This window comes from Oncorhynchus mykiss, chromosome 9, assembly GCF_013265735.2.
Source record: "Oncorhynchus mykiss isolate Arlee chromosome 9, USDA_OmykA_1.1, whole genome shotgun sequence".
In the NCBI taxonomy this organism is placed as follows: domain Eukaryota; kingdom Metazoa; phylum Chordata; class Actinopteri; order Salmoniformes; family Salmonidae; genus Oncorhynchus; species Oncorhynchus mykiss.
In genome coordinates, this window is record NC_048573.1 from 6,789,650 (window position 1) to 6,812,467 (window position 22,818).

A 22,818-nucleotide genomic window follows, 5' to 3' on the forward strand; every position below is an offset into this window, starting at 1 on the left:
ATGTCAGAAATCAGCTCAATGTAATTGAAGAATCCATAGACTCTAACCACTTTTGGGGGAGAAACTAAAACAACACAAATAGTTATCTATCCAAAACAGAGATGTATGGATAAATCACTTCTCCAATATGTTTAGCCTATATCAAATAACAAACAGAAAAAACATATACATGATCAAATACAAGTCTTAGAATCAACTATTAAAGACTACCAGAACCCACTGGATTCTACAACTTCATTCAATGAACTACAGGACAAAATACAATCCTTCCAACACGACAGGACTTTTTGGGTTTATGGTATCCTAAATGAAATTATAAAATATACATTCCACAAATTACAATTGGATATACTTAAACTCTTTAACATTCCTCAACTCTGGCATCTTACCAAATATTTGGAAACAAGGACTGATCTCCCCAATCCAACAAAAGTGGAGACAAATTTGACCCCAATAGCTACCGTGGGATATGCTTCAACAGCAACCTTGGGAAAATCCTCTGCATTATCATTAACAGCAGATTTGTACACTTCCTCAGCGAAAACAATGTACTGAGCAAATGTCAAATTGGCTTTTCAACAAATTACCGTACGACAGACTTTGTTGATATCAAAAAAGCTTTTGACTCAATTTGGCATGAGGGTCTGCTATACAATTTGATGTAAAGTGGTGTCTTCCCACAGGGCCGTGGAGTGAGACAGGGATGCAGCTTAAGCCCCACCCGCTTCAACATATATATCAACGAATTGGTGAGGGCACTAGAACAGTCTGCAGCACCCGGCCTCCCCCTGCTAGAATCCGAAGTCAAATGTCTGCTGTTTGCTGATGATCTGGTGCTTCTGTCCCCAACCAAGGAGGGCCTACAGCAGCACCTAGATCTTCTGCACAGATACTGTCAGACCTGGGCCCTGACAGTAAATCTCAGTAAGACAAAAATAATGGTGTTCCAAAAAAGGTCCAGTAGCCAAGACCACAAATACAAATTCCATCTAGACACTGTTGCCCTAGAGCACACAAAAAACTATACATACCTTGGCCTAAACATCAGCGCCACAGGTAACTTCCACAAAGCTGTGAACGATCTGAGAGACAAGGCAAGAAGGGCCTTCTATGCCATCAAAAGGAAAATAAAATTCAACATACCAATTAGGATCTGGCTAAAAATACTTGAATCAGTCATAGAGCCCATTGCCCTTTATGGTTGTGAGGTCTGGGGTCCGCTCACCAACCAAGACTTCACAAAATGGGACAAACACCAAACAGCAGAATTCTGCAAAAATATCCTCCGTGTACAACGTAGAACACCAAATAATGCATGCAGAGCAGAATTAGGCCGATACCCACTAATTTTCAAAATCCAGAAAAGAGCCGTTAAATTCTACAACCACCCTAAAGGAAGCGATTCCCAAACCTTCCATAACAAAGCCATCACCTACAGAGAGATGAACCTGGAGAAGAGTCCCCTAAGCAAGCTGGTCCTGGGGCTCTGTTCACAAACACAAACACACCAGGACAGCAGCACAATTAGACCCAATCAAATCATGAGAAAACAAAAAGAGAATTACTTGACACATTGGAAAGAATTAACAAAAAAAACAGAGCAAACTAGAATGTTATTTGGCCCTAAACAGAGAGTACACAGTGGCAGAATACCTGACCACTGTGACTGACCCAAAATTAAGGAAAACTTTGACTATGTACAGACTCAGTGAGCATAGCCTTGCCATTGAGAAAGGCCGCCGTAGGCAGACCTGGCTCTCAAGAAAAGACAGGCTATGTGTTCACTGCCCACAAGATGAGGTGGAAACTGAGCTGCACTTCCTAACCTCCTGCCCAATGTATGACCATATTAGAGAGACATATTTCCCTCAGATTACACAGATCCACAAAGAATTTGAAAAGAAATCCAATTTTGATAAACTCCCATATCTACTGGGTGAAATACCACAGTGTGACATCACAGCAGCAAGATTTGTGACCTGTTGCCACGAGAAAAGGGCAACCAGTGAAGAACAAACACCATTGTAAACACAACCCATATTTATGCTTATTTATTTTTCCTTGTCTCCTTTAAACATTTGTACATCGTTGCAACACTATATATACGTAATATGACATTTGTAATGTATTTATTGTTTTGAAACTTCTGTATGTGTAATGTTTACTGTTAATTTAAATTGTTTATTTCACTTTTGTATATTATCTACCTCACTTGGTTTGGCAATGTTAACACATGTTTCCCATGCCAATAAAGCCCCTTGAATTGAATTGAATTTGACAGTCTGATGAAGTATAGTTAGAAACAGTCTGATATAGTTGGAGACAGTCTGATATAGTATAGTTAGAAACAGTCTGATATAGTCAGAGACAGTCTGATATAGTTAGAAACAGTCTGATATAGTCAGAGACAGTCTGATATAGTTAGAAACAGTCTGATATAGTCAGAGACAGTCTGATATAGTATAGTTAGACAGTCTGATATAGTATAGTAAGACACAGTCTGATATAGTATAGTTAGAGACAGTCTGATATAGTCAGAGACAGTCTGATATAGTATAGTCAGAGACAGTCTGATATAGTCAGAGACAGTCTGATATAGTTAGAAACAGTCTGATATAGTCAGAGACAGTCTGATATAGTCAGAGAGTCTGATATAGTTAGAGACAGTCTGATATAGTTAGAAACAGTCTGATATAGTCAGAGACAGTCTGATATAGTCAGAGAGTCTGATATAGTCAGAGACAGTCTGATATAGTTAGAAACAGTCTGATATAGTCAGAGACAGTCTGATATAGTATAATTAGAGACAGTCTGATATAGTCAGAGACAGTCTGAGATAGTCAGAGACAGTCTGAGATAGTCAGAGACAGTCTGAGATAGTCAGAGACAGTCTGATATAGTATAGTCAGAGACAGTCTGATATAGTCAGAGACAGTCTGAGATAGTCAGAGACAGTCTGAGATAGTCAGAGACAGTCTGATATAGCACAGTAACACAGTCTGATATAGCCAGAGACAGTCTGATATAGTCAGAGACAGTCTGATATAGTATAGTCAGAGACAGTCTGATATAGCATAGTCAGAGACAGTCTGATATAGTCAGAGAGTCTGATATAGTTAGAGACAGTCTGATATAGTATAGTCAGAGACAGTCTGATATAGTCAGAGACAGTCTGATATAGTTAGAGACAGTCTGATATAGTTAGAGACAGTCTGATATAGTTAGAAACAGTCTGATATAGTCAGAGACAGTCTGATATAGTATAGTTAGAGACAGTCTGATATAGTATAGTCAGAGACAGTCTGATATAGTATAGTTAGAGACAGTCTGATATAGTATAGTTAGAAACAGTCTGATATAGTTAGAAACAGTCTGATATAGTCAGAGACAGTCTGATATAGTATAGTTAGAGACAGTCTGATACAGTATAGTCAGAGACAGTCTGATATAGTATAGTTAGAGACAGTCTGATATAGTATAGTTAGAAACAGTCTGATATAGTTAGAAACAGTCTGATATAGTTAGAGACAGTCTGATATAGAATAGTAAGAAACAGTCTGAAATAGTTAGAAACAGTCTGATATAGTATAGTCAGAGACAGTCTGATATAGTTAGAGACAGTCTGATATAGTATAGTTAGAGACAGTCTGATATAGTATAGTCAGAGACAGTCTGATATAATTAGAGACAGTCTGATATAGTTAGAAACAGTCTGATATAGTATAGTTAGAAACAGTCTGATATAGTCAGAGACAGTCTGATATAGTCAAAGAGTCTGATATAGTTAGAAACAGTCTGATATAGTATAGTCAGAGACAGTCTGATATAATTAGAGACAGTCTGATATAGTTAGAAACAGTCTGATATAGTATAGTTAGAAACAGTCTGATATAGTTAGAAACAGTCTGATATAGTTAGAAACAGTCTGATATAGTTAGAAACAGTCTGATATAGTATAGTTAGAGACATTCTGATATAGTATAGTTAGAAACAGTCTGATATAGTATAGTTAGAAACAGTCTGATATAATTAGAGACAGTCTGATATAGTTAGAAACAGTCTGATATAGTATAGTCAGAGACAGTCTGATATAGTCAGAGACAGTCTGATATAGTCAGAGACAGTCTGATATAGTCAGAGACAGTCTAATATAATCAGAGACAGTCTGATATGATCAGAGACAGTCTGATATAGTCAGAGACAGTCTGATATAGCATAGTCACACAGTCTGATATAGCCAGAGACAGTCTGATATAGTCAGAGACAGTCTGATATAGTATAGTCAGAGACAGTCTGACATAGTATAGTCAGAGACAGTCTGATATAGTATAGTCAGAGACAGTCTGATATAGTATAGTCAGAGACAGTCTGATATAGTCAGAGACAGTCTGATATAGTCAGAGACAGTCTGATATAGTCAGAGACAGTCTGATATAGTCAGAGACAGTCTAATATAATCAGAGACAGTCTGATATAATCAGAGACAGTCTGATATAGTCAGAGACAGTCTGATATAGCATAGTCACACAGTCTGATATAGCCAGAGACAGTCTGATATAGTATAGTCAGAGACAGTCTGATATAGTCAGAGACAGTCTGATATAGTCAGAGACAGTCTGATATAGTTAGAAACAGTCTGATATAGTATAGTCAGAGACAGTCTGATATAGTATAGTCAGAGACAGTCTGATATAGTATAGTCAGAGACAGTCTGATATAGTATAGTTAGAAACAGTCTGATATAGTCAGAGACAGTCTGATATAGTATAGTCAGAGACAGTCTGATATAGTTGGAGACAGTCTGATATAGTATAGTCAGAGACAGTCTGATATAGTCAGAGACAGTCTGATATAGTTAGAAACAGTCTGATATAGTATAGTTAGAGACAGTCTGATATAGTATAGTCAGAGACAGTCTGATATAGTCAGAGACAGTCTGATATAGTCAGAGAAAGTCTGATATAGTATAGTTAGACACAGTCTGATATAGTTAGAAACAGTCTGATATAGTTAGAGACAGTCTGATATAGTCAGAGACAGTCTGATATAGTATAGTTAGAAACAGTCTGATATAGTATAGTTAGAGACAGTCTGATATAGTATAGTTAGAGACAGTCTGATATAGTATAGTTAGAGACAGTCTGATATAGTTAGAAACAGTCTGATATAGTTAGACAGTCTGATATAGTATAGTAAGACACAGTCTGATATAGTATAGTTAGAGACAGTCTGATATAGTTAGAAACAGTCTGATATAGTTAGAGACAGTCTGATATAGTTAGAAACAGTCTGATATAGTATAGTTAGAGACAGTCTGATATAGTCAGAGACAGTCTGATATAGTATAGTTAGAAACAGTCTGATATAGTTAGAGACAGTCTGATATAGTATAGTTAGAAACAGTCTGATATAGTCAGAGACAGTCTGATATAGTTAGAGACAGTCTGATATAGTTAGAGACAGTCTGATATAGTATAGTAAGAAACAGTCTGATATAGTATAGTTAGACAGTCTGATATAGTATAGTAAGACACAGTCTGATATAGTATAGTTAGAGACAGTCTGATATAGTCAGAGACAGTCTGATATAGTATAGTCAGAGACAGTCTGATATAGTCAGAGACAGTCTGATATAGTTAGAAACAGTCTGATATAGTCAGAGACAGTCTGATATAGTATAATTAGAGACAGTCTGATATAGTCAGAGACAGTCTGAGATAGTCAGAGACAGTCTGATATAGTATAGTCAGAGACAGTCTGATATAGTCAGAGACAGTCTGAGATAGTCAGAGACAGTCTGATATAGTCAGAGACAGTCTGATATAGCACAGTCACACAGTCTGATATAGCCAGAGACAGTCTGATATAGTCAGAGACAGTCTGATATAGTATAGTCAGAGACAGTCTGATATAGCATAGTCAGAGACAGTCTGATATAGTCAGAGAGTCTGATATAGTTAGAGACAGTCTGATATAGTATAGTTAGAGACAGTCTGATATAGTATAGTCAGAGACAGTCTGATATAGTCAGAGACAGTCTGATATAGTCAGAGAAAGTCTGATATAGTATAGTTAGACACAGTCTGATATAGTTAGAAACAGTCTGATATAGTTAGAGACAGTCTGATATAGTCAGAGACAGTCTGATAGAGTATAGTTAGAGACAGTCTGATATAGTCAGAGACAGTCTGATATAGTATAGTTAGAAACAGTCTGATATAGTATAGTTAGAGACAGTCTGATATAGTATAGTTAGAGACAGTCTGATATAGTATAGTTAGAGACAGTCTGATATAGTTAGAAACAGTCTGATATAGTTAGACAGTCTGATATAGTATAGTAAGACACAGTCTGATATAGTATAGTTAGAGACAGTCTGATATAGTTAGAAACAGTCTGATATAGTTAGAGACAGTCTGATATAGTTAGAAACAGTCTGATATAGTATAGTTAGAGACAGTCTGATATAGTCAGAGACAGTCTGATATAGTATAGTTAGAAACAGTCTGATATAGTTAGAGACAGTCTGATATAGTATAGTTAGAAACAGTCTGATATAGTCAGAGACAGTCTGATATAGTTAGAGACAGTCTGATATAGTTAGAGACAGTCTGATATAGTATAGTAAGAAACAGTCTGATATAGTATAGTTAGACAGTCTGATATAGTATAGTAAGACACAGTCTGATATAGTATAGTTAGAGACAGTCTGATATAGTCAGAGACAGTCTGATATAGTATAGTCAGAGACAGTCTGATATAGTCAGAGACAGTCTGATATAGTTAGAAACAGTCTGATATAGTCAGAGACAGTCTGATATAGTATAATTAGAGACAGTCTGATATAGTCAGAGACAGTCTGAGATAGTCAGAGACAGTCTGAGATAGTCAGAGACAGTCTGATATAGTATAGTCAGAGACAGTCTGATATAGTCAGAGACAGTCAGAGACAGTCTGATATAGTCAGAGACAGTCTGATATAGCACAGTCACACAGTCTGATATAGCCAGAGACAGTCTGATATAGTCAGAGACAGTCTGATATAGTATAGTCAGAGACAGTCTGATATAGCATAGTCAGAGACAGTCTGATATAGTCAGAGAGTCTGATATAGTTAGAGACAGTCTGATATAGTATAGTCAGAGACAGTCTGATATAGTCAGAGACAGTCTGATATAGTTAGAGACAGTCTGATATAGTTAGAGACAGTCTGATATAGTTAGAAACAGTCTGATATAGTCAGAGACAGTCTGATATAGTATAGTTAGAGACAGTCTGATATAGTATAGTCAGAGACAGTCTGATATAGTATAGTTAGAGACAGTCTGATATAGTATAGTTAGAAACAGTCTGATATAGTTAGAAACAGTCTGATATAGTCAGAGACAGTCTGATATAGTATAGTTAGAGACAGTCTGATACAGTATAGTCAGAGACAGTCTGATATAGTATAGTTAGAGACAGTCTGATATAGTATAGTTAGAAACAGTCTGATATAGTTAGAAACAGTCTGATATAGTTAGAGACAGTCTGATATAGAATAGTAAGAAACAGTCTGAAATAGTTAGAAACAGTCTGATATAGTATAGTCAGAGACAGTCTGATATAGTTAGAGACAGTCTGATATAGTATAGTTAGAGACAGTCTGATATAGTATAGTCAGAGACAGTCTGATATAATTAGAGACAGTCTGATATAGTTAGAAACAGTCTGATATAGTATAGTTAGAAACAGTCTGATATAGTCAGAGACAGTCTGATATAGTCAAAGAGTCTGATATAGTTAGAAACAGTCTGATATAGTATAGTCAGAGACAGTCTGATATAATTAGAGACAGTCTGATATAGTTAGAAACAGTCTGATATAGTATAGTTAGAAACAGTCTGATATAGTTAGAAACAGTCTGATATAGTTAGAAACAGTCTGATATAGTTAGAAACAGTCTGATATAGTTAGAAACAGTCTGATATAGTATAGTTAGAGACAGTCTGATATAGTATAGTTAGAAACAGTCTGATATAGTATAGTTAGAAACAGTCTGATATAATTAGAGACAGTCTGATATAGTTAGAAACAGTCTGATATAGTATAGTCAGAGACAGTCTGATATAGTCAGAGACAGTCTGATATAGTCAGAGACAGTCTGATATAGTCAGAGACAGTCTAATATAATCAGAGACAGTCTGATATAATCAGAGACAGTCTGATATAGTCAGAGACAGTCTGATATAGCATAGTCACACAGTCTGATATAGCCAGAGACAGTCTGATATAGTCAGAGACAGTCTGATATAGTATAGTCAGAGACAGTCTGATATAGTATAGTCAGAGACAGTCTGATATAGTATAGTCAGAGACAGTCTGATATAGTATAGTCAGAGACAGTCTGATATAGTATAGTTAGAGACAGTCTGATATAGTATAGTTAGAAACAGTCTGATATAGTTAGAAACAGTCTGATATAGTTAGAAACAGTCTGATATAGTTAGAAACAGTCTGATATAGTTAGAGACAGTCTGATATAGAATAGTAAGAAACAGTCTGAAATAGTTAGAAACAGTCTGATATAGTATAGTCAGAGACAGTCTGATATAGTTAGAGACAGTCTGATATAGTATAGTTAGAGACAGTCTGATATAGTATAGTCAGAGACAGTCTGATATAATTAGAGACAGTCTGATATAGTTAGAAACAGTCTGATATAGTATAGTTAGAAACAGTCTGATATAGTCAGAGACAGTCTGATATAGTCAAAGAGTCTGATATAGTTAGAAACAGTCTGATATAGTATAGTCAGAGACAGTCTGATATAATTAGAGACAGTCTGATATAGTTAGAAACAGTCTGATATAGTATAGTTAGAAACAGTCTGATATAGTTAGAAACAGTCTGATATAGTTAGAAACAGTCTGATATAGTTAGAAACAGTCTGATATAGTATAGTTAGAGACAGTCTGATATAGTATAGTTAGAAACAGTCTGATATAGTATAGTTAGAAACAGTCTGATATAATTAGAGACAGTCTGATATAGTTAGAAACAGTCTGATATAGTATAGTCAGAGACAGTCTGATATAGTCAGAGACAGTCTGATATAGTCAGAGACAGTCTGATATAGTCAGAGACAGTCTAATATAATCAGAGACAGTCTGATATAATCAGAGACAGTCTGATATAGTCAGAGACAGTCTGATATAGCATAGTCACACAGTCTGATATAGCCAGAGACAGTCTGATATAGTCAGAGACAGTCTGATATAGTATAGTCAGAGACAGTCTGATATAGTATAGTCAGAGACAGTCTGATATAGTATAGTCAGAGACAGTCTGATATAGTATAGTCAGAGACAGTCTGATATAGTATAGTTAGAGACAGTCTGATATAGTATAGTTAGAAACAGTCTGATATAGTTAGAAACAGTCTGATATAGTTAGAAACAGTCTGATATAGTTAGAAACAGTCTGATATAGTTAGAGACAGTCTGATATAGAATAGTAAGAAACAGTCTGAAATAGTTAGAAACAGTCTGATATAGTATAGTCAGAGACAGTCTGATATAGTTAGAGACAGTCTGATATAGTATAGTTAGAGACAGTCTGATATAGTATAGTCAGAGACAGTCTGATATAATTAGAGACAGTCTGATATAGTTAGAAACAGTCTGATATAGTATAGTTAGAAACAGTCTGATATAGTCAGAGACAGTCTGATATAGTCAAAGAGTCTGATATAGTTAGAAACAGTCTGATATAGTATAGTCAGAGACAGTCTGATATAATTAGAGACAGTCTGATATAGTTAGAAACAGTCTGATATAGTATAGTTAGAAACAGTCTGATATAGTTAGAAACAGTCTGATATAGTTAGAAACAGTCTGATATAGTTAGAAACAGTCTGATATAGTATAGTTAGAGACAGTCTGATATAGTATAGTTAGAAACAGTCTGATATAGTATAGTTAGAAACAGTCTGATATAATTAGAGACAGTCTGATATAGTTAGAAACAGTCTGATATAGTATAGTCAGAGACAGTCTGATATAGTCAGAGACAGTCTGATATAGTCAGAGACAGTCTGATATAGTCAGAGACAGTCTAATATAATCAGAGACAGTCTGATATAATCAGAGACAGTCTGATATAGTCAGAGACAGTCTGATATAGCATAGTCACACAGTCTGATATAGCCAGAGACAGTCTGATATAGTCAGAGACAGTCTGATATAGTATAGTCAGAGACAGTCTGATATAGTATAGTCAGAGACAGTCTGATATAGTATAGTCAGAGACAGTCTGATATAGTATAGTCAGAGACAGTCTGATATAGTATAGTCAGAGACAGTCTGATATAGTCAGAGACAGTCTGATATAGTCAGAGACAGTCTGATATAGTCAGAGACAGTCTAATATAATCAGAGACAGTCTGATATAATCAGAGACAGTCTGATATAGTCAGAGACAGTCTTATATAGCATAGTCACACAGTCTGATATAGCCAGAGACAGTCTGATATAGTATAGTCAGAGACAGTCTGATATAGTTAGAGACAGTCTGATATAGTATAGTCAGAGACAGTCTGATATAGTCAGAGACAGTCTGATATAGTTAGAAACAGTCTGATATAGTATAGTCAGAGACAGTCTGATATAGTATAGTCAGAGACAGTCTGATATAGTATAGTCAGAGACAGTCTGATATAGTATAGTTAGAAACAGTCCGATATAGTCAGAGACAGTCTGATATAGTATAGTCAGAGACAGTCTGATATAGTTAGAGACAGTCTGATATAGTATAGTCAGAGACAGTCTGATATAGTTAGAAACAGTCTGATATAGTATAGTTAGAGACAGTCTGATATAGTATAGTCAGAGACAGTCTGATATAGTCAGAGACAGTCTGATATAGTCAGAGAAAGTCTGATATAGTATAGTTAGACACAGTCTGATATAGTTAGAAACAGTCTGATATAGTTAGAGACAGTCTGATATAGTCAGAGACAGTCTGATAGAGTATAGTTAGAGACAGTCTGATATAGTCAGAGACAGTCTGATATAGTATAGTTAGAAACAGTCTGATATAGTATAGTTAGAGACAGTCTGATATAGTATAGTTAGAGACAGTCTGATATAGTATAGTTAGAGACAGTCTGATATAGTTAGAAACAGTCTGATATAGTTAGACAGTCTGATATAGTATAGTAAGACACAGTCTGATATAGTATAGTTAGAGACAGTCTGATATAGTTAGAAACAGTCTGATATAGTTAGAGACAGTCTGATATAGTTAGAAACAGTCTGATATAGTATAGTTAGAGACAGTCTGATATAGTCAGAGACAGTCTGATATAGTATAGTTAGAAACAGTCTGATATAGTTAGAGACAGTCTGATATAGTATAGTTAGAAACAGTCTGATATAGTCAGAGACAGTCTGATATAGTTAGAGACAGTCTGATATAGTTAGAGACAGTCTGATATAGTATAGTAAGAAACAGTCTGATATAGTATAGTTAGACAGTCTGATATAGTATAGTAAGACACAGTCTGATATAGTATAGTTAGAGACAGTCTGATATAGTCAGAGACAGTCTGATATAGTATAGTCAGAGACAGTCTGATATAGTCAGAGACAGTCTGATATAGTTAGAAACAGTCTGATATAGTCAGAGACAGTCTGATATAGTATAATTAGAGACAGTCTGATATAGTCAGAGACAGTCTGAGATAGTCAGAGACAGTCTGAGATAGTCAGAGACAGTCTGAGATAGTCAGAGACAGTCTGATATAGTATAGTCAGAGACAGTCTGATATAGTCAGAGACAGTCTGAGATAGTCAGAGACAGTCTGATATAGTCAGAGACAGTCTGATATAGCACAGTCACACAGTCTGATATAGCCAGAGACAGTCTGATATAGTCAGAGACAGTCTGATATAGTATAGTCAGAGACAGTCTGATATAGCATAGTCAGAGACAGTCTGATATAGTCAGAGAGTCTGATATAGTTAGAGACAGTCTGATATAGTATAGTCAGAGACAGTCTGATATAGTCAGAGACAGTCTGATATAGTTAGAGACAGTCTGATATAGTTAGAGACAGTCTGATATAGTTAGAAACAGTCTGATATAGTCAGAGACAGTCTGATATAGTATAGTTAGAGACAGTCTGATATAGTATAGTCAGAGACAGTCTGATATAGTATAGTTAGAGACAGTCTGATATAGTATAGTTAGAAACAGTCTGATATAGTTAGAAACAGTCTGATATAGTCAGAGACAGTCTGATATAGTATAGTTAGAGACAGTCTGATACAGTATAGTCAGAGACAGTCTGATATAGTATAGTTAGAGACAGTCTGATATAGTATAGTTAGAAACAGTCTGATATAGTTAGAAACAGTCTGATATAGTTAGAGACAGTCTGATATAGAATAGTAAGAAACAGTCTGAAATAGTTAGAAACAGTCTGATATAGTATAGTCAGAGACAGTCTGATATAGTTAGAGACAGTCTGATATAGTATAGTTAGAGACAGTCTGATATAGTATAGTCAGAGACAGTCTGATATAATTAGAGACAGTCTGATATAGTTAGAAACAGTCTGATATAGTATAGTTAGAAACAGTCTGATATAGTCAGAGACAGTCTGATATAGTCAAAGAGTCTGATATAGTTAGAAACAGTCTGATATAGTATAGTCAGAGACAGTCTGATATAATTAGAGACAGTCTGATATAGTTAGAAACAGTCTGATATAGTATAGTTAGAAACAGTCTGATATAGTTAGAAACAGTCTGATATAGTTAGAAACAGTCTGATATAGTTAGAAACAGTCTGATATAGTTAGAAACAGTCTGATATAGTTAGAAACAGTCTGATATAGTATAGTTAGAGACAGTCTGATATAGTATAGTTAGAAACAGTCTGATATAATTAGAGACAGTCTGATATAGTTAGAAACAGTCTGATATAGTATAGTTAGAAACAGTCTGATGTATTCAGAGACAGTCTGATATAGTTAGAAACAGTCTGATATAGTCAGAGACAGTCTGATATAGTCAGAGACAGTCTGATATAGTTAGAAACAGTCTGATATAGTATAGTTAGAGACAGTCTGATATAGTTAGAAACAGTCTGATATAGTTAGAGACAGTCCGATATAGTTAGAGACAGTCCGATATAGTTAGACAGTCTGATATAGTTAGAGACAGTCTGATATAATTAGAGACAGTCTGATATAGTTAGAAACAGTCTGATATAGTATAGTTAGAAACAGTCTGATATAGTTAGAAACAGTCTGATATAGTATAGTTAGAAACAGTCTGATATATTTAGAAACAGTCTGATATAGTATAGTCAGAGACAGTCTGATATAGAATAGTCAGAGACAGTCTGATATAGTCAGAGACAGTCTGATATAGTCAGAGACAGTCTGATATAGCATAGTCACACAGTCTGATATAGCCAGAGACAGTCTGATATAGTCAGAGACAGTCTGATATAGCATAGTCAGAGACAGTCTGATATAGTCAGAGAGTGTGATATAGTTAGAGACAGTCTGATATAGTATAGTCAGAGACAGTCTGATATAGTCAGAGACAGTCTGATATAGTATAGTTAGAAACAGTCTGATATAGTTAGACAGTCTGATATAGTATAGTCAGAGACAGTCTGATATAGTTAGAGACAGTCTGATATAGTATAGTCAGAGACAGTCTGCTATAGTATAGTCAGAGACAGTCTGATATAGTATAGTCAGAGACAGTCTGATATAGTATAGTCAGAGACAGTCTGATATAGTATAGTCAGAGACAGTCTGATATAGTATAGTCAGAGACAGTCTGATATAGTCAGAGACAGTCTGATATAGTCAGAGACAGTCTGATATAGTCAGAGACAGTCTAATATAATCAGAGACAGTCTGATATAAATCAGAGACAGTCTGATAGTCAGAGACAGTCTGATAGTCAGAGACAGTCTGATATAGCATAGTCACACAGTCTGATATAGCCAGAGACAGTCTGATATAGTCAGAGACAGTCTGATATAGTATAGTCAGAGACAGTCTGATATAGTATAGTCAGAGACAGTCTGATATAGTATAGCCAGAGACAGTCTGATATAGTATAGTCAGAGACAGTCTGATATAGTATAGTCAGAGACAGTCTGATATAGTCAGAGACAGTCTGATATAGTCAGAGACAGTCTGATATAGTCAGAGACAGTCTAATATAATCAGAGACAGTCTGATATAATCAGAGACAGTCTGATATAGTCAGAGACAGTCTGATATAGCATAGTCACACAGTCTGATATAGCCAGAGACAGTCTGATATAGTCAGAGAGTCTGATATAGTTAGAGACAGTCTGATATAGCATAGTCAGAGACAGTCTGATATAGTCAGAGAGTCTGATATAGTTAGAGACAGTCTGATATAGTATAGTCAGAGACAGTCTGATATAGTCAGAGACAGTCTGATATAGTTAGAGACAGTCTGATATAGTATAGTTAGAAACAGTCTGATATAGTATAGTTAGAGACAGTCTGATATAGTCAGAGACAGTCTGATATAGTATAGTCAGAGACAGTCTGATATAGTATAGTCAGAGACAGTCTGATATAGTATAGTCAGAGACAGTCTGATATAGTTAGAGACAGTCTGATATAGTCAGAGACAGTCTGATATAGTATAGTCAGAGACAGTCTGATATAGTATAATTAGAGACAGTCTGATATAGTATAGTTAGAAACAGTCTGATATAGTATAGTTAGAGACAGTCTGATATAGTCAGAGACAGTCTGATATAGTATAGTCAGAGACAATCTGATATAGTATAGTCAGAGACAGTCTGATATAGTATAGTTAGAGACAGTCTGATATAGTAGTCAGTAAAGCTTGTTTGAATGAAATTGATTAAGAGAGAACATGGCCTAAGGGAGAGAATGAGAGAGGGGGAATGAGAGAGGGGGAAAGAGAGAGGGGGAAAGAGAGAGGGGGAAAGAGAGAGGGGGAAAGAGAGAGGGATTACACTTGGAAAACATGCGATTTGCCACCAATGCTTTTTCTAGGACACATAACTGCACTCTATACTCCTCCTCTCTTATAGGACACATAACTGCACTCTATACTCCTCCTCTCTTATAGGACACATAACTGCACTCTATACTCCTCCTCTCTTATAGGACACATAACTGCACTCTATACTCCTCCTCTCTTATAGGACACATAACTGCACTCTATACTCCTCCTCTCTTATAGGACACAACTGCACTCTATACTCCTCCTCTCTTATAGGACACATAACTGCACTCTATACTCCTCTGTAAACTGGTCATCTCTCTATACCCGTCGCAAGACCCACTGGTTGATGCTAATTTATAAAACCCTCTTATGTCTCAGTCCCCCTTATCTGAGAGATCAACTGCAGCCCTCATCCTCCACATACAACACCCGTTCTGCCAGTCACATTCTGATAAAGGTCCCCAGCACACAAATCCCTGGGTCGATCGTCTTTTCAGTTCGCTGCAGCTAGTAACTGGAACGAGCTGCAACAAACACAAACTGGACAGTTTTCTTCATTCAAAGACTCATGGACACTCGTACTGGCAGTTGCGGCTGCTTTGTGTGATGTATTGTTGTCTCTACCTTCTTGACCTTTGTGCTGTTGTCTGTGCCCAATAATGTTCGTACCATGTTGTTGTGTTGCTACCCATGTTGTTGTGTTGCTACCCATGTTGTTGTGTTGCTACCCATGTTGTTGTGTTGCTACCCATGTTGTTGTGTTGCTACCCATGTTGTTGTGTTGCTACCCATGTTGTGTCATGTGTTGCTGCCTTGCTATGTTGTTCTCTTAGGTCTCTATGTAGTGTTGTCTCACTCTATGTAGTGTTGTCTCTCTCTATGTAGTGTTGTCTCTCTCTATGTAGTGTTGTCTCTCTTTATGTAGTGTTGTCTCTATGTAGTGTTGTCTCTCTCTATGTAGTGTTGTGTCTCTCTATGTAGTGTTGTCTCTCTCTTTGTAGTGTTGTCTCTTTATGTAGTGTTGTCTCTCTTTATGTAGTGTTGTCTCTATGTAGTGTTGTCTCTCTTTATGTAGTGTTGTCTCTCTCTATGTAGTGTTGTCTCTCTCTATGTAGTGTTGTCTCTCTTTATGTAGTGTTGTCTCTCTCTATGTAGTGTTGTCTCTCTTTATGTAGTGTTGTCTCTCTCTATGTAGTGTTGTCTCTCTTTATGTAGTGTTGTCTCTCTATGTAGTGTTGTCTCTCTCTATGTAGTGTTGTCTCTCTCTATGTAGTGTTGTCTCTCTTTATGTAGTGTTGTCTCTCTTTATGTAGTGTTGTCTCTCTCTATGTAGTGTTGTCTCTATGTAGTGTTGTCTCTATGTAGTGTTGTCTCTATGTAGTGTTGTCTCTCTTTATGTAGTGTTGTCTCTATGTAGTGTTGTCTCTCTTTATGTAGTGTTGTCTCTCTCTATGTAGTGTTGTCTCTCTCTATGTAGTGTTGTCTCTATGTAGTGTTGTCTCTCTTTATGTAGTGTTGTCTCTCTCTTTGTAGTGTTGTCTCTCTTTATGTAGTGGTGTCTCTCTTTATGTAGTGTTGTCTCTATGTAGTGTTGTCTCTATTTATGTAGTGTTGTCTCTCTTTATGTAGTGTTGTCTCTCTTTATGTAGTGTTGTCTCTCTTTTTGTAGTGTTGTCTCTCTTTTTGTAGTGTTGTCTCTCTTTTTGTAGTGTTGTCTCTCTCTATGTAGTGTTGTCTCTCTTTATGTAGTGTTGTCTCTCTCTATGTAGTGTTGTCTCTCTCTATGTAGTGTTGTCTCTATGTAGTGTTGTCTCTCTCTATGTAGTGTTGTCTCTCTTTATGTAGTGGTGTCTCTCTTTATGTAGTGTTGTCTCTCTTTATGTAGTGTTGTCTCTCTTTATGTAGTGTTGTCTCTCTTTATGTAGTGTTGTCTCTCTTTATGTAGTGTTGTCTCTCTTTATGTAGTGTTGTCTCTCTTTATGTAGTGTTGTCTCTCTTTTTGTAGTGTTGTCTCTATGTAGTGTTGTCTCTCTCTATGTAGTGTTGTCTCTCTCTATGTAGTGTTGTCTCTCTCTATGTAGTGTTGTCTCTCTCTATGTAGTGTTGTCTCTCTATGTAGTGTTGTCTCTCTCTATGTAGTGTTGTCTCTCTATGTAGTGTTGTCTCTCTCTGTAGTGTTGTCTCTCTCTATGTAGTGTTGTCTCTCTTTATGTAGTGTTGTCTCTCTTTTTGTAGTGTTGTCTCTCTCTATGTAGTGTTGTCTCTCTTTATGTAGTGTTGTCTCTCTCTATGTAGTGTTGTCTCTCTCTATGTAGTGTTGTCTCTCTTTATGTAGTGTTGTCTCTCTCTATGTAGTGTTGTCTCTCTATGTAGTGTTGTCTCTCTCTATGTAGTGTTGTCTCTCTATGTAGTGTTGTCTCTCTTTATGTAGTGTTGTCTCTCTATGTAGTGTTGTCTCTCTCTATGTAGTGTTGTCTCTCTCTATGTAGTGTTGTCTCTCTATGTAGTGTTGTCTCTCTCTATGTAGTGTTGTCTCTCTCTATGTAGTGTTGTCTCTCTTTATGTAGTGTTGTCTCTCTTTATGTAGTGTTGTCTCTCTTTATGTAGTGTTGTCTCTCTTTATGTAGTGTTGTCTCTCTCTATGTAGTGTTGTCTCTCTCTATGTAGTGTTGTCTCTCTCTATGTAGTGTTGTCTCTCTCTATGTAGTGTTGTCTCTCTTTATGTAGAGTTGTCTCTCTTTATGTAGTGTTGTCTCTCTTTATGTAGTGTTGTCTCTCTTTATGTAGTGGTGTCTCTTTATGTAGTGTTGTCTCTCTTTATGTAGTGTTGTCTCTCTTTATGTAGTGTTGTCTCTCTTTATGTAGTGTTGTCTCACTTTATGTAGTGTTGTCTCTCTTTATGTAGTGTTGTCTCTCTCTATGTAGTGTTGTCTCTCTTTATGTAGTGGTGTCTCTCTTTATGTAGTGTTGTCTCTCTTTATGTAGTGTTGTCTCTCTTTATGTAGTGTTGTCTCTCTTTATGTAGTGGTGTCTCTCTTTATGTAGTGTTGTCTCTCTTTATGTAGTGTTGTCTCTCTTTATGTAGTGTTGTCTCTCTTTATGTAGTGTTGTCTCTCTTTATGTAGTGTTGTCTCTCTTTATGTAGTGGTGTCTCTCTTTATGTAGTGTTGTCTCTCTTTATGTAGTGTTGTCTCTCTCTATGTAGTGTTGTCTCTCTTTATGTAGTGGTGTCTCTCTTTATGTAGTGTTGTCTCTCTTTATGTAGTGTTGTCTCTCTTTATGTAGTGTTGTCTCTCTTTATGTAGTGGTGTCTCTCTTTATGTAGTGGTGTCTCTCTTTATGTAGTGTTGTCTCTCTTTATGTAGTGTTGTCTCTCTTTATGTAGTGTTGTCTCTCTTTATGTAGTGGTGTCTCTCTTTATGTAGTGTTGTCTCTCTTTATGTAGTGTTGTCTCTCTCTATGTAGTGTTGTCTCTCTTTTTGTAGTGTTGTCTCTATGTAGTGTTGTCTCTCTTTATGTAGTGTTGTCTCTCTTTATGTAGTGTTGTCTCTCTTTATGTAGTGGTGTCTCTCTTTATGTAGTGGTGTCTCTCTTTATGTAGTGTTGTCTCTCTTTATGTAGTGTTGTCTCTCTTTATGTAGTGTTGTCTCTCTTTATGTAGTGGTGTCTCTCTTTATGTAGTGTTGTCTCTCTTTATGTAGTGTTGTCTCTCTCTATGTAGTGTTGTCTCTCTTTTTGTAGTGTTGTCTCTATGTAGTGTTGTCTCTCTTTATGTAGTGTTGTCTCTCTTTATGTAGTGTTGTCTCTCTTTATGTAGTGGTGTCTCTCTTTATGTAGTGGTGTCTCTCTTTATGTAGTGTTGTCTCTCTTTATGTAGTGTTGTCTCTCTTTATGTAGTGTTGTCTCTCTTTATGTAGTGGTGTCTCTCTTTATGTAGTGTTGTCTCTCTTTATGTAGTGGTGTCTCTCTTTTTGTAGTGGTGTCTCTCTTTATGTAGTGTTGTCTCTCTTTATGTAGTGTTGTCTCTCTTTATGTAGTGTTGTCTCTCTTTATGTAGTGGTGTCTCTCTTTATGTAGTGGTGTCTCTCTTTATGTAGTGTTGTCTCTCTTTATGTAGTGTTGTCTCTCTTTATGTAGTGTTGTCTCTCTTTATGTAGTGGTGTCTCTCTTTATGTAGTGTTGTCTCTCTTTATGTAGTGGTGTCTCTCTTTATGTAGTGTTGTCTCTCTTTATGTAGTGGTGTCTCTCTTTATGTAGTGGTGTCTCTCTTTATGTAGTGGTGTCTCTCTTTATGTAGTGTTGTCTCTCTTTATGTAGTGGTGTCTCTCTTTATGTAGTGTTGTCTCTCTTTATGTAGTGGTGTCTCTCTTTATGTAGTGTTGTCTCTCTTTATGTAGTGTTGTCTCTCTCTATGTAGTGTTGTCTCTCTTTTTGTAGTGTTGTCTCTATGTAGTGTTGTCTCTCTTTATGTAGTGTTGTCTCTCTTTATGTAGTGTTGTCTCTCTTTATGTAGTGGTGTCTCTCTTTATGTAGTGGTGTCTCTCTTTATGTAGTGTTGTCTCTCTTTATGTAGTGTTGTCTCTCTTTATGTAGTGTTGTCTCTCTTTATGTAGTGGTGTCTCTCTTTATGTAGTGTTGTCTCTCTTTATGTAGTGGTGTCTCTCTTTTTGTAGTGGTGTCTCTCTTTATGTAGTGTTGTCTCTCTTTATGTAGTGTTGTCTCTCTTTATGTAGTGTTGTCTCTCTTTATGTAGTGGTGTCTCTCTTTATGTAGTGGTGTCTCTCTTTATGTAGTGGTGTCTCTCTTTATGTAGTGTTGTCTCTCTTTATGTAGTGTTGTCTCTCTTTATGTAGTGTTGTCTCTCTTTATGTAGTGGTGTCTCTCTTTATGTAGTGTTGTCTCTCTTTATGTAGTGGTGTCTCTCTTTATGTAGTGGTGTCTCTCTTTATGTAGTGGTGTCTCTCTTTATGTAGTGTTGTCTCTCTTTATGTAGTGGTGTCTCTCTTTATGTAGTGTTGTCTCTCTTTATGTAGTGGTGTCTCTCTTTATGTAGTGGTGTCTCTCTTTATGTAGTGGTGTCTCTCTTTATGTAGTGGTGTCTCTCTTTATGTAGTGGTGTCTCTCTTTATGTAGTGGTGTCTCTCTTTATGTAGTGGTGTCTCTCTTTATGTAGTGGTGTCTCTCTTTTTGTAGTGGTGTCTCTCTTTATGTAGTGTTGTCTCTCTTTATGTAGTGTTGTCTCTCTTTATGTAGTGTTGTCTCTCTTTATGTAGTGGTGTCTCTCTTTATGTAGTGGTGTCTCTCTTTATGTAGTGGTGTCTCTCTTTATGTAGTGTTGTCTCTCTTTATGTAGTGTTGTCTCTCTTTATGTAGTGTTGTCTCTCTTTATGTAGTGGTGTCTCTCTTTATGTAGTGTTGTCTCTCTTTATGTAGTGGTGTCTCTCTTTATGTAGTGGTGTCTCTCTTTATGTAGTGGTGTCTCTCTTTATGTAGTGTTGTCTCTCTTTATGTAGTGGTGTCTCTCTTTATGTAGTGGTGTCTCTCTTTATGTAGTGGTGTCTCTCTTTATGTAGTGGTGTCTCTCTTTATGTAGTGGTGTCTCTCTTTATGTAGTGGTGTCTCTCTTTATGTAGTGTTGTCTCTCTTTATGTAGTGTTGTCTCTCTTTATGTAGTGTTGTCTCTCTTTATGTAGTGGTGTCTCTCTCGTCGTGATGCGTGTTTTTTCTTACATTTTTTTTTTTTTTTTTTTTTTTAATCCCAGGCCCCCGTCCCCACAGGAGGCCTTTTGCCTTTTGGTAGCCCGTCATTGTAAATAAGAATTTATTCTGAACTGATCTTTCTAGTTAAATAAAAAGGTTAAAGAAAGGTTAAATAAATAAAAACGGAAAAGGGGTGTGTCTTCCTCTCCTCTCAGCCAAGCCTGTGTGTGTCATACCCACAATGCCTGTGTGTCATACCCACAATGCCTGTGTGTCATACCCACAATGCCTGTGTAAACCATGATAACGCCCAACTGTCAGAGAGTGAGAGAGAGAGAGAGGGATTGGAGAGAGAGATTGGAAAGAGAAAGAGAGGGATGAAAAATGGGGAGAGAATATAGGGAGGAGGAAACTAAAATAAAACTAAAGAAGAATGGAGTCCTGCTATTTTCACTTCTATAGAAAACACCCAACTCAACCTTTACCTCTGAATAAAGAAAGAGGGAATGGAATGAGATTGATAGATGGCCAGAAGAAGAATAGAGGGTGGAGACGGGTTTTACAATAACAAGAGGAGAGGGAGGTCAGAGGAAAGGTGACTGACTGGACTATTAAGAGAGGGAGAGAGAGGGAGGGAGGGAGGGAGGGAGGGAGGGAGTGGGAGAGAGAGAGAGAGAGAGAGAGAGAGAGAGAGAGAGAGAGAGGGAGGGAGGGAGTGGGAGAGAGAGAGAGAGAGAGAGAGAGAGAGACAGGGAGGGAGGTCAAATGTAAATCAAAACAGAAATCAAAATCAAATTGTATTTGTCACATGCTCCAAATTACAACAGGTGTAGGTAGACCTTATAGCGGGCTACTATGTGGGACCCAAAGTCTTAATTTCCTTATGGGCTCTGGTCAAATGTAGCTCACTACATAGGGAATAGCTGTCATTTGGGACGAAGCTCCATTTCCTCTTCCCTGGGGCACACTAGCCCGTCTATAAACAGTGTCAAAGACCGTAGGATGGTGTAGCGTCTTCTACTACAGAGTACAGATCACACACACCCCTAACTCTTCAGTATCACATCACCATACGTCACATCACATCACCATACGTCACATCACATCACCATACGTCACATCACATCACCATACGTCACATCACATCACCATACATCACATCACATCACCATACGTCACATCACATCACCATACGTCACATCACATCACCATACGTCACATCACCATACGTCACATCACATCACCATACGTCACATCACCATACGTCACGTCACATCACCATACGTCACGTCACATCACCATACGTCACGTCACATCACATCACCATACGTCACATCACCATACGTCACATCACCATACGTCACATCACCATACGTCACATCACATCACCATACGTCACATCACCATACGTCACATCACCATACGTCACATCACCATACGTCACATCACCATACGTCATATCACATCACCATACGTCACATCACCATACGTGAGAGAGAGACAGAGAGAGAGACAGAGACAGAGAGAGAGACACAGAGAGAGACAGAGACAGAGAGAGAGACAGAGAGAGAGACAGAGAGAGAGACAGAGAGAGACACAGAGAGAGAGAGAGACAGAGAGAGAGAGAGAGAGCGACAGAGAGAGTGAGAGACAGGAGAGAGAGACAGAGAGAGAGAGCGACAGAGAGAGTGAGAGACAGGAGAGAGAGAGACAGCGACAGAGACAGACAGCCAGAGAGTTATGGAAACTAAATCTAAAATAGTGAGCCCCTCTCATATCATTACCAAGCACTGCTAAGGAATAAGAAAAGGTGTTCTACTAACACACCGAAGCCTCAGGACCAGAACATTCAATCACTCACATCAAAACGAATTACAACACAGTCAAAACAAAACCACATTACATATTGAGAAGCACAAAGCAAAATGCAGTGCTATCTGACACTAAATGGACAGTACACTGTGGCTAGCTATATGACCATGGTTACTGATCAAAACCTTAGAAAAACCTTGACGGAGTACAGGCTCAGTGAGCACAGCCTTGGCATTGAGAAGGGTAGACACAGGAAAACCTGGCTCCCTGTAGAGGAAAGGCTGTG

The 22,818-nt window shown here is 37.2% G+C and overlaps 1 protein-coding gene across 1 annotated transcript in view; it reads right to left on the minus strand.

The window, feature by feature from the left end:
- Nucleotides 1–22,818, minus strand: part of LOC110510780 (1-phosphatidylinositol 4,5-bisphosphate phosphodiesterase beta-3) — a 150,251-nt gene that overhangs the window by 104,996 nt on the left and 22,437 nt on the right.